The 13266-nt window shown below is 39.1% G+C and overlaps 1 protein-coding gene across 6 annotated transcripts in view; it reads left to right on the top strand.

Annotated features, from left to right (window-relative positions):
- The window catches only part of septin9a (septin 9a), a 98424-nt gene that overhangs the window by 71952 nt on the left and 13206 nt on the right, over positions 1-13266 (top strand). The gene's annotated exons all lie outside the window — the stretch shown is intronic.

The raw sequence follows: 13266 nt of genomic DNA, 5'->3' as shown, positions 1-13266 counted from the left end.
TAACAGTGTCCTTTTTTATATTAGCGTGAATCGAGTACGGTGAAGGTCGCTAGTCCTTAATAAATGATCCAACTGACTTGCCATTTAGTACTATTATACATATTATGATACTTAACAATCATGCAAAATGTGATGCTCATAGGAATAGGCTTTCCTTCATAAGAGTCAAAAAGGTGAAATATCATTCATTTCAATGGCTTTCTTATAGAGTCACCAGATCACAATGCATGTAGCTTTGCTTAAGGAACGATAAATGTGTGCGGGATAAAGGTGTGTAGTGTGCATGTGTGTATGTTCCTGGGTATCATTTCCCTCTTTATCATAAGAGTGTGAATGCACTGTATAGTTCTGTGTGTCTTGTGTGATCAAGACCGTGCATGTGTGTGTAATGAAATATGTCTCACAGGAAGACAGTGTTAGAAATATAATGTATTACAGATTAAAAGTTGCTCCATATTTACACATCTATAAATATAGCACATGTCTGGCTGGTTTTAAGATGCTGTGTTGATATATATTTATATACAACACACCTTTATTAGATAAAACCAGTTTAATTGCATGTAAACCCAAATTGCTACTCAGCCAGTCACATGGCAGCAACTCAATGCATTTAGGCATTTAGACATGGTAAACATGACTTCCTGAAGTTCAAACCAAACATCAAAATTGAGAAGAAATGGGATATATCACGTGAGGTGTGTCTACCAAAGAAACATAATTTAAATGGCACGTCCTTCTAAAATATTATTGCAGACAATGTCCTACTGACCAAAATGTATTCATGAATATGAATCAATGTATCCATTTAAAATTGTCCTAAATTTTAAATTCAATTTTAATTCTTCAAAACACAAAAGAGGCTATGTTGAAAAATATGCATTAAATTAACAAAAAGACCAATATCTCTGCAATCGAATGTCATAGAGACAAAGAAGTTGCTTCGTTCTACTCATGGAAAAGTGTATTATAATATGACAGGTGACAAGCTATGCCCATAGCAACTAAACAGATTATCTGAACAATCATTTACACAGACCTATATCTCTGCAGTTGAATATTGTAGAGACACAGGGGTTCGGTTAATTTCACTTGTGACTTAATGTAATATCAATTGGCAGGTGCCATACCACACCCATAGCAACTAAACTGTTAACTTAGCAACCATTAAGCTAGACCTCCATCTCTGCAATAGAGCATCGCAGAGTCACTGGAGTTGTTTCGCCACTTGTGGTTTGATGTGTTATTAATTGGCAGGTGCCATTCCACGCCAATAGCAACCAAACGGATTAGCTTAGCAACCTTTTAGCAAGATCTATATCTCTGCAACTGTATTAAACGTTTCTGACATTTTACTTGGTGCGCTAGAGTGTCGTCCGTCCTTGATCTGTTATGGTGCGATTCTTGAAACTGATCGGCGATGGCAGACGTACCTTAGATGCCTTAAATCGCTCGAACCCGCTAAATGCTGCTTGCAGCTTTAATTATTATTATTTTTCCGCCATAAAACCGGTCGCCCAGCCCAAACCGTAAGTCGTAGAAACTTGAGGCTTGGTCAGTTGGTTGTATCTGTGCAGGCTACTCAGATACAGTGACCCAGCCATATCGGCCCATAGGTGGCGCTACAGCGATGCTGAACGCGTTCGGGCTCGTTACTCCTAAACCGTTTGTCGCACACCCAAGTGTTTTATATCAGTGTAATCAATGGCTCAAAACTTAAAAAACGTATATCTCCGATTTCATTTCCGGTATGCAAATTTTCCCGCTAATTAGCATTTTATGAAAAAAAAAAAAAATGAACTAGTCCCTGGATTTTTGCCCGATCGGAACCAAACCAACGCTGATAAATTCTGTGGAGTGTGAATGTAAATATTCATTGAAAAAAAGTTGAAATTTCGATTCAGGGTCGCTAGGGGGCATCAAAACGTCAAACCCGGAAGTAGCCTATTTTCTTAAAATGGCTATACCTAGAGAACGGTTTGAGATATCTTCACGGGGCTTAGAACGTATGTGTAGAACCTCAGTCCGGGGTCACAATAAAAAAAACTCGGTGTTTGACCACTAGGTGGCGCTATAATAGTAACAAACTCGAAAAGGGCTATAACTATCCAACCGTTTGCCCGATCGACATATTATTTGGTATGGTGTGTCTTTGTGTCATGAACCTTGACTGTATAAAAGGACTTTGGCGTATCTCAAAAAACATGTCTGCCATCGGTCAATTAAATGTGAGCACTCATTAGACAGGGTTAACTGACGCCGATAAAAACGACACTTGCTGGGCTTATTTGCCTCATGGTCCTGAAGGTCTGTAAGAAACATGAACTCATTCGGCCACCGGGGGGCGAAATAATGCTTTTGGAGTGCTTAATCAATTCTGTATCACGTGACATTTGACATATACAGAAACTATTGGTATCATATGATAGCTCTTCTCATTCTGAACAACTTTGCCTCTGGACACGCTTCTGTCAATCAAACGGTTTGTGAGTTATCGCTGATGATGTCAAAACCTACTTTCGCGAACTAGTCCTTGGTTTTTCAACCAATCGGAACCAAACCAATGCAGATGACTTCTGTGGAGTGTGAATGTAAATAATCATTGAAAAAAAGTTGAAATTTCTTTTCACCGTTGCTTAGGGACGCCAAAACTTAAAATGGGCAGATCCTATCACATTAAAATGGCCATAAATCCAGAAGGGCTTAACATATCATCATGGGGCTCAGTTGATATGTGTAGACCATCACTCCGAGGTCACGTACAAAAGAAGGTAGCGTTTGGACACTAGGTGGCGCTATAACAGTAAAAATGGCCAAATGTACATGTCTTTTGGTGGCCTAGACAACTCTGTGTCACATGTCATTTGAGTAATACACAAACTATTGATATCAAACGATAGATCTCCTCATTCATAACAACTTTGCCTCTTGAACCATTGATGTCTATCAAATTGTTTGTGACTTATTGGTTATGATGTAAAAAACTACTTTTGCAAACTTGTTCAAGGATTTTCAAGCAATTTCAAAATTTCCACCACAGTACATTTTTTCAGATTCTGTAAGTCAATAATCATCAAAAACATGTTGAGTGTTTTTAGTTTTGTGACCATAACAGTGTCCTTTTTGATATTAGCGTGAATCGAGTATGGTGAAGGTCGCTAGTCCTTAATAAATGATCCAACTGACTTGCCATTTAGTACTATTATACATATTATGATACTTAACAATCATGCAAAATGTGATGCTCATAGGAATAGGCTTTCCTTCATAAGAGTCAAAAAGGTGAAATATCATTCATTTCAATGGCTTTCTTATAGAGTCACCAGATCACAATGCATGTAGCTTTGCTTAAGGAACGATAAATGTGTGCAGGATAAAGGTGTGTAGTGTGCATGTGTGTATGTTTCTGGGTATCATTTCCCTCTTCAACCTGTATATGCTCCCAATGAGCCAAATAATGAGAAAGAACAAAATTGCTTACCACAGCTATGCAGACGACACACAGATCTACTTAGCTCTATCGCCTAACGATTACAGCCCCATTGACTCCCTGTGCCAATGCATCGATGAAGTCAACAATTGGATGTGTCAAAACTTTCTTCAATTAAACAAAGACAAAACTGAAGCAATTGCATTTGGAAACAAAGATGAAGTTCTCAAGGTGAACGCATACCTTCACTCTAGGGGTCAAACAATTAAAAATCAAGTCAGGAATCTTGGTGTGACACTAGAGTCAGACCTTAGTTTCAGTAGTCATGTCAAAGCAATAACCAAATCAGCATACTACCATCTGAAAAATATTGCAAGAATTAGATGCTTTGTTTCCAGACAAGACTTAGAGAAACTTGTTCATGCTTTCATCACCAGCAGGGTGGATTACTGTAACGGACTCCTCACTGGCCTTCCCAAAAAGACCATTAGACAGTTGCAGCTCATACAGAACGCTGCCGCCAGGATTCTGAGACGAACTAGAAAATATGAACATATCACACCAGTCCTCAGGTCTTTACACTGGCTCCCAGTTAAATTTAGGATTGATTTTAAAGTATTATTACTGGTATATAAATCATTCAATGGCCTAGGACCTCAATACATTGCAGATATGCTCAGTGAATATAAACCCAACAGATCACTCAGATCACTAGGATCATATCAGCTAGAAATACCAAGGGTTCACTCAAAGCATGGCGAATCTGCTTTTAGCTATTATGCCAGCCGCAGCTGGAACCAGCTTCCAGAGGAGATCAGATGTGCTCCTACAATAGTCACTTTCAAATCCAGACTCAAAACGCATCTGTTTAGCTATGCATTTAATGAATGAGCACTGTGCCAATGTTCGTCCGACTGTCTGTACTGTACTGTATTTTACTTTTATAAACTGTTTTAATTACTCTTATTTCTTTTTATTATTTTAATTTCTTCTATGTAAAGCACTTTGAATTGCCACTGTGTATGAAATGTGCTATATAAATAAAATTGCCTTGCCTTGCCTTGCTTTATCATAAGAGTGTGAATGCACTGTATAGTTCTGTGTGTCTTGTGTGATCGAGACCGTGCATGTGTGTGTAATGAAATATGTCTCACAGGAAGACAGTGTTAGAAATATAATGTATTACAGATTAAAAGTTGCTCCATATTTACACATCTATAAATATAGCACATGTCTGGCTGTTTTTAAGATGCTGTGTTGATATATATATATATATACAACACACCTTTATCAGATAAAACCAGTTTAATTGCATGTAAACCCAAATTGCTACTCAGCCAGTCACATGGCAGCAACCCAATGCATTTAGGCATTTAGATATGGTAAACATGACTTCCTGAAGTTCAAACCAAACATCAAAATTGAGAAGAAATGGGATATATCATGTGAGGTGTGTCTACCAAAGAAACATAATTTAAATGGCACGTCCTTCTAAAATATTATTGCAGACAATGTCAATGTCCTACTGACCACAATGTGTTCATGAATATGAATCAATGTATCCATTTAAAATTGTCCTAAATTTTAAATTCAATTTTAATTCTTCAAAACACAAAAGAGGCTATGTTGAAAAATATGCATTAAATTAACAAAAAAGACCAATATCTCTGCAATCGAATGTCATAGAGACAAAGAAGTTGCTTCGTTCTACTCATGGAAAAGTGTATTATAATATGACAGGTGACAAGCTATGCCAATAGCAACTAAACAGATTAGCTCTACAATCAGTTACACAGACGTATATCTCTGCAGTTGAATATTGTAGAGACACAGGGGTTCGGTTAATTTCACTTGTGACTTAATGTAATATCAATTGGCATTAACCATTTGATATCAACCAACATCAACCATTAAGCTAGACCTCCATCTCTGCAATAGAGCATCGCAGAGTCACTGGAGTTGTTTCGTCACATGTAGTTTGATGTGTTATTAATTGGCAGGTGCCATTCCACGCCAATAGCAACCAAACGGATTAGCTTAGCAACCTTTTAGCAAGATCTATATCTCTGCAACTGTATTAAACGTTTCTGACATTTTACTTGGTGCGCTAGAGTGTCGTCCGTCCTTGATCTGTTATGGTGCGATTCTTGAAACTGATCGGCGATGGCAGACGTACCTTAGATGCCTTAAATCGCTCGAACCCGCTAAATGCTGCTTGCAGCTTTAATTAGGGTTTCGAGCACGAAGTGCTGAAAACCTATTGTTTTTGTAAGGATTTTTATTCTTATTATTATTATTATTATTTTTCCGCCTTAAAACCGGTCGCCCAGCCCAAACCGTAAGTCGTAGAAACTTGAGGCTTGGTCAGTTGGTTGTATCTGTGCAGGCTACTCAGATACAGTGACCCAGCCATATCGGCCCATAGGTGGCGCTACAGCGATGCTGAACGCGTTTGGGCTCGTTACTCCTAAACCGTTTGTCGCACACCCAAGTGTCTAATATCAGTGTAATCATTGGCTCAAAACTTAAAAAACGTATATCTCCGATTTCATTTCCGGTATGCAAATTTTTCCGCTAATTTGCATTTTATGAAAAAAATAAAAAATGAACTAGTCCCTGGATTTTTGCCCGATCGGAACCAAACCAACGCTGATAAATTCTGTAGAGTGTGAATGTAAATATTCATTGAAAAAAAGTCGAAATTTCGATTCAGGGTCGCTAGGGGGCATCAAAACGTCAAACCCGGAAGTAACCTATTTCATTAAAATGGCTATACCTAGAGAACGGTTTGAGATATCTTCACCGGGCTTAGAACATATGTGTAGAACCTCAGTCCGGGGTCACAATAAAAAAAACTCGGTGTTTGACCACTAGGTGGCGCTATAATAGTAACAAACTCGAAAAGGGCTATAACTATCCAACCGTTTGCCCGATCGACATATTATTTGGTATGGTGTGTCTTTGTGTCATGAACCTTGACTGTATAAAAGGACTTTGGCGTATCTCAAAAAACATGTCTGCCATCGGTCAATTAAATGTGAGCACTCATTAGACAGGGTTAACTGACGCCGATAAAAACGACACTTGCTGGGCTTATTTGCCTCATGGTCCTGAAGGTCTGTAAGAAACATGAACTCATTCGGCCACCGGAGGGCGAAATAATGCTTTTGGAGTGCTTAATCAATTCTGTATCACGTGACATTTGACATATACAGAAACTATTGGTATCATAAGATTGCTCTTCTCATTCTGAACAACTTTGCCTCTGGACACGCGTCTGTCAATCAAACGGTTTGTGAGTTATCGCTGATGATGTCAAAACCTACTTTCGCGAACTAGTCCTTGGTTTTTCAACCAATCGGAACCAAACCAATGCAGATGACTTCTGTGGAGTGTGAATGTAAATAATCATTGAAAAAAAGTTGAAATTTCTTTTCACCGTTGCTTAGGGACGCCAAAACTTAAATGGGCAGATCCTATCACATTAAAATGGCCATAAATCCAGAAGGGCTTAACATATCATCATAGGGCTCAGTTGATATGTGTAGACCATCACTCCGAGGTCACGTACAAAAGAAGGTAGCGTTTGGACACTAGGTGGCGCTAAAACAGTAAAAATGGCAAAATTGACGTGTATCTCATATCTTAAACAATTGTGTATCACATGACATTTGACACTTACACAAACTAATGATATCATTTAATAGTCCTCCTCTTCATTCTGAACAACTTTGCCTCTTGATCCATTGATGTCACACAAACGGTTCACGAGTTATCGGTGATGGTGTTTAAAACTGACTTTTGCTAACTAGTTCTTTGATTTTTTTAAGCAATTTCAAAATTCTCTATTGCAGGTACATTATAATTGATCATAAAGATTATGAAATGACCATGCCAGTAAACATTCATAACATTTAGTTTGATAATTATTCAAGGGAATGTATTCAATTATACAACACATCTCTTAGATGGTGTGTGACTATGTTCCACATTATAAATCTGGTGGCGAAATGGCCAGGCTCTGTTCACGACTCAAGTATCTTCAGAGAGTTATGCACATTATTTGGACGTGACAAGTCAAATAGACTTTACAAACTAACTGGATTACTAATTTTGGGCCTAACAGAACTGCATGTTTCTATTATACAGGTGACTATGATGGAATCCTGCTAGGGGATAAAGGCTATGCCTGCAGGCAGTATTTTATGATACCATTACCTGACACCAACCAACTTTGAATTAGTTTATTTTGTTGTTTTATTGAGAGAAAACAGCTAGTCATGAGTGTGTAAGCATGCAATGCTTCTTTGAGCTGATACTGATAATTTCTATAATTTTCTGTGTTGGTGGGACTTTGATCCGTCGTGGGTTTGTTGGGGTTTGACCCCTTACAATGTTCGTTGATGCACTGCTCCATTGAATGGCGAAAATACTCGAAACCCGCTTAAAGGCTGCTTGCAGCTTTAATTAGGGTTTCGAGCACGAAGTGCTGAAAACCTATTGTTTTTGTAAGGATTTTTATTCTTATTATTATTATTTTTCCGCCTTAAAACCGGTCGCCCAGCCCAAACCGTAAATCGTAGAAACTTGAGGCTTGGTCAGTTGGTTGTATCTGTGCAGGTTACTCAGATACAGTGACCCAGCCAAATCGGCCCATAGGTGGCGCTACAGCGATGCGTAACGCGTTTGTGCTCGTTACTCCTAAACCGTTTGTCGCACACCCAAGTGTTTTATATCATTGTAATCATTGGCTCAAAACCTAAAAAACGTATATCCCCGATTTCATTTCCGGTATGCAAATTATCCCGCTAATTTGCATTTTAGAAAAAAAAAAAAAAATGAACTAGTCCCTGGATTTTTGCCCGATCGGAACCAAACCAACGCTGATAAATTCTGTGGAGTGTGAATGTAAATATTCATTGAAAAAAAGTCGAAATTTCGATTCAGGGTCACTAGGGGGGCATCAAAACGTCAAACCCGGAAGTAGCCTATTTCATTAAAATGGCTATACCTAGAGAACGGTTTGAGATATCTTCACGGGGCTTAGACCATATGTGTAGACCCTCAGTCCGGGGTCACAATAAAAAAATTGCGGCGTTTGGCCACTAGGTGGCGCTATAATAGCAAAGAACTCGAAAAGGGCTATAACTACGCAACCGTTTGCCCGATCGACATATTATTTGGTATGGTGTGTCTTTGTGTCATGAACCTTGACTATGTAAAAGGACTTTGGCGTTTCTCAAAAAACATGTCTGCCATCGGCCAATGAAGTTTGAGCACTCATTAGACCGGGTAAACGGAGGCCGATCAAAATGACACTCGCTGGGCTTATTTGCCTCATGGTCCTGAAGGTCTGTAAGAAACATGAACTCATTCGGCCACCGGGGGGCGAAATAATGCTTTTGGAGTGCATGAACAACTGTGTATCACGTGACATTTGACATATACAGAAACTATTGGTATCATATGATAGCTCTTCTCATTCTGAACAACTTTGCCTCTGGACACTCTTCTGTCGATCAAACGGTTCGTGAGTTATCGCTGATGATGTCAAAAACCTACTTTCGCGAACTAGTTCCTGGTTTTTCAACCGATCGGAACCAAACCAATGCAGATGACTTCTGTGGAGTGTGAATGTAAATAATCATTGAAAAAAAGTTGAAATTTTCTTTCACCGTTGCTTAGGGACGCAAAACTTAAAATGGGCTGAGCCTATCACATTAAAATGGCCATAAATCCAGAACGGCTTAACATATCATCATGGGGCTCAGATGATATGTGTAGACCATCACTCCAAGGTCATCTACAAAAGAAGGTGGCGTTTGGACACTAGGTGGCGCTAAAACAGTATGTTGACATGCATCTCATTTTTAAACAATTGTGTATCATATGACATTTGACATTTACACAAACTAATGATATCATTCGATAGTCCTCCTCTTCATTCTGAACAACTTTGCCTCTTGATGCATTGATGTCAAACAAAAGGTTCACGAGTTATCGGTGATGGGGTTTAAAACTGACTTTTGCTAACTAGTTCTATGATTTTCAAGCAATTTAAAAATTCTCTATTGCAGGCACATTATAATTTATCAATAGAGATTAAAAAATGGCCATGCCAGTTAATATGACGCGATTGTCTCCCGGCTTCCCTAATGTGATTGGTGCCATAGACTGCACACACATTGCCATCAAGGCACCCCCAGGCCACAATGAAGGGGATTTTTTATGGCCCAAAATGGGGTTCACAGTATAAATGTGAAGGTGAGATTCATAACATTTAGTTTGATAATTATTCAAGGGAATGTATTCAATTATAAAACAAATCTCTTAGATGGTGTGTGACTATATATCATAGTATCAATGTGGTAGCGAAATGGCCAGGCTCTGTGCACGACCCAAGTATCCTAGAGAGTTATGCACATTATTTAAACGTGGCAAGTCAAATAGACTTTACAAACTAAATAGATTACTAATCTTGGGCCTAACAGAACTGCATGTTTCTATTATACAGGTGACTATGATGGAATCCTGCTAGGGGACAAAGGCTATGCCTGCAGGCAGTATTTTATGACACCATTACCTGACACCAACCAACTTTGAATTAGATTATTTTGTTGTTTTATCGAGAGAAAACAGCTAGTCATGAGTGTGTAAGCATGCAACGCTTCTGTGAGTTAATACTGATATTTTCTATCACTTTTCTGTGTGTGTGGGACTTTGATCCGTCGTGGGTTCGTTGGGGTTTGACCCCTTAGCCTGTTCGTGGATGCACTGCTCCATTGAATGGTGCAAATACTCGAAACCCGCTTAAAGGCTGCTTGCAGCTTTAATTATTAGGGTTTCGAGCACGAAGTGCTGAAAACCTATTGTTTTTGAAAGGATTTTTATTAGGGTTTCGAGCACGAAGTGCTGAAAACCTATTGTTTTTGTAAGGATTTTTATTATTATTATTATTTTTCCGCCATAAAACCGGTCGCCCAGCCCAAACCGTAAGTCGTAGAAACTCGACACTTGGTCATTTGGTTGTATCTGTGCAGGCTACTCAGATACAGTGACCCAGCCAAATCGGCCCATAGGTGGCGCTACAGCGATGAAAAGCGTGTTTGCGCACGTTAACGCTCGTTACTCCTAAACCGTTTGTCGCACACCCAAGTGTTTTATATCATTGTAATCATTGGCTCAAAACCTAAAAAACGTATATCCCCGATTTCATTTCCGGTATGCAAATTTTCCCGCTAATTTGCATTTTAGAAAAAAAAAAAAAAATGAACTAGTCCCTGGATTTTTGCCCGATCGGAACCAAACCAACGCTGATAAATTCTGTGGAGTGTGAATGTAAATATTCATTGAAAAAAAGTTGAAATTTCGATTCAGGGTCGCTAGGGGGCATCAAAACGTCAAACCCGGAAGTAGCCTATTTCATTAAAATGGCTATACCTAGAGAACGGTTTGAGATATCTTCACGGGGCTTAGACCATATGTGTAGACCCTCAGTCTGGGGTCACATTAAAAAAAACTCGGTGTTTGGCCACTAGGTGGCGCTATAATAGCAAAGAACTCGAAAAGGGCTATAACTAAGCAACCGTTTGCCCGATCGACTAATTATTTGGTATGGTGTGTCTTTGTGTCATGAACCTTGACTGTATAAAAGGACTTCTGCGTATCTCAAAAAACAAGTCTGCCATCGGTCAATTAAATGTGAGCACTCATTATACCGGGTAAACGGAGGCCGATCAAAACGACACTCGCTGGGCTTATTCGTCTCACGGTCTTTAAGGTCTGTAAGAAATGTGAACTCATTTGGCCACCGGGGGGCGAAATAGCGCTTTTGGAGTGCATAAACAATTCTGTATCACGTGACATTTGACATATACAGAAACTATTGGTATCATAAGATTGCTCTTCTCATTCTGAACAACTTTGCCTCTGGACATGCTTCTGTCGATCAAACGGTTCGTGAGTTATCGCTGATGATGTCAAAAACCTACTTTCGCGAACTAGTTCCTGGTTTTTCAACCGATCGGAACCAAACCAATGCAGATGACTTCTGTGGAGTGTGAATGTAAATAATCATTGAAAAAAAGTTGAAATTTCTTTTCACCGTTGCTTAGGGACGCCAAAACTTAAAATGGGCAGATCCTATCACATTAAAATGGCCATAAATCCAGAAGGGCTTAACATATCATCATGGGGCTCAGTTGATATGTGTAGACCATCACTCCGAGGTCACGTAAAAAAAGGAGGTAGCGTTTGGACACTAGGTGGCGCTAAAACAGTAAAAATGGCAAAATTGACGTGTATCTCATATCTTAAACAATTGTGTATCACATGACATTTGACACTTACACAAACTAATGATATCATTTAATAGTCCTCCTCTTCATTCTGAACAACTTTGCCTCTTGATCCATTGATGTCACACAAACGGTTCACGAGTTATCGGTGATGGTGTTTAAAACTGACTTTTGCTAACTAGTTCTTTGATTTTTTTAAGCAATTTCTAAATTCTCTATTGCAGGTACATTATAATTGATCATAAAGATTATGAAATGACCATGCCAGTAAACATTCATAACATTTAGTTTGATAATTATTCAAGGGAATGTATTCAATTATACAACACATCTCTTAGATGGTGTGTGACTATGTTCCACATTATAAATCTGGTGGCGAAATGGCCAGGCTCTGTTCACGACTCAAGTATCGGAGAGTTATGCACATTATTTGGACGTGGCAAGTCAAATAGACTTTACAAACTAACTGGATTACTAATTTTGGGCCTAACAGAACTGCATTTTTCTATTATATAGGTGACTATGATGGAATCCTGCTAGGGGATAAAGGCTATGCCTGCAGGCAGTATTTTATGATACCATTACCTGACACCAACCAACTTTGAATTAGTTTATTTTGTTGTTTGATTGAGAGAAAACAGCTAGTCATGAGTGTGTAAGCATGCAACGCTTCTTTGAGCTGATACTGATAATTTCTATAATTTTTCTGTGTTGGTGGGAGTTTGATCCGTCGTGGGTTCGTTGGGGTCTGACCCCTTACACTGTTCGTGGATGCACTGCTCCATTGACTGGCATAAATACTCGAAACCCGCTTAAAGGCTGCTTGCAGCTTTAATTATTATTATTATTTTTCCGCCATAAAACCGGTCGCCCAGCCCAAACCGTAAGTCGTAGAAACTCGACACTTGGTCATTTGGTTGTATCTGTGCAGGCTACTCAGATACAGTGACCCAGCCAAATCGGCCCATAGGTGGCGCTACAGCGATGAAAAGCGTGTTTGCGCACGTTAACGCTCGTTACTCCTAAACCGTTTGTCGCACACCCAAGTGTTTTATATCATTGTAATCATTGGCTCAAAAGCTAAAAAACGTATATCCCCGATTTCATTTCCGGTATGCAAATTTTCCCGCTAATTTGCATTTTAGGAAAAAAATAAAAAATGAACTAGTCCCTGGATTTTTGCCCGATCGGAACCAAACCAACGCTGATAAATTCTGTGGAGTGTGAATGTAAATATTCATTGAAAAAAAGTTGAAATTTCGATTCAGGGTCGCTAGGGGGCATCAAAACGTCAAACCCGGAAGTAGCCTATTTCATTAAAATGGCTATACCTAGAGAACGGTTTGAGATATCTTCACGAGGCTTAGACCATATGTGTAGACCCTCAGTCCGGGGTCACAATAAAAAAAACTCGGTGTTTGGCCACTAGGTGACGCTATAATAGCAAAGAACTCGAAAAGGGCTATAACTAAGCAACCGTTTGCCCGATCGACTAATTATTTGTTATGGTGTGTCTTTGTGTCATGAACCTTGACTGTG

The sequence above is a fragment of the Triplophysa dalaica genome, chromosome 7 (assembly GCF_015846415.1).
Source record: "Triplophysa dalaica isolate WHDGS20190420 chromosome 7, ASM1584641v1, whole genome shotgun sequence".
In the NCBI taxonomy this organism is placed as follows: domain Eukaryota; kingdom Metazoa; phylum Chordata; class Actinopteri; order Cypriniformes; family Nemacheilidae; genus Triplophysa; species Triplophysa dalaica.
The sequence above is the reverse complement of the archived record's forward strand: the minus strand, read 5'-3'. Positions and strand labels throughout refer to the sequence as shown.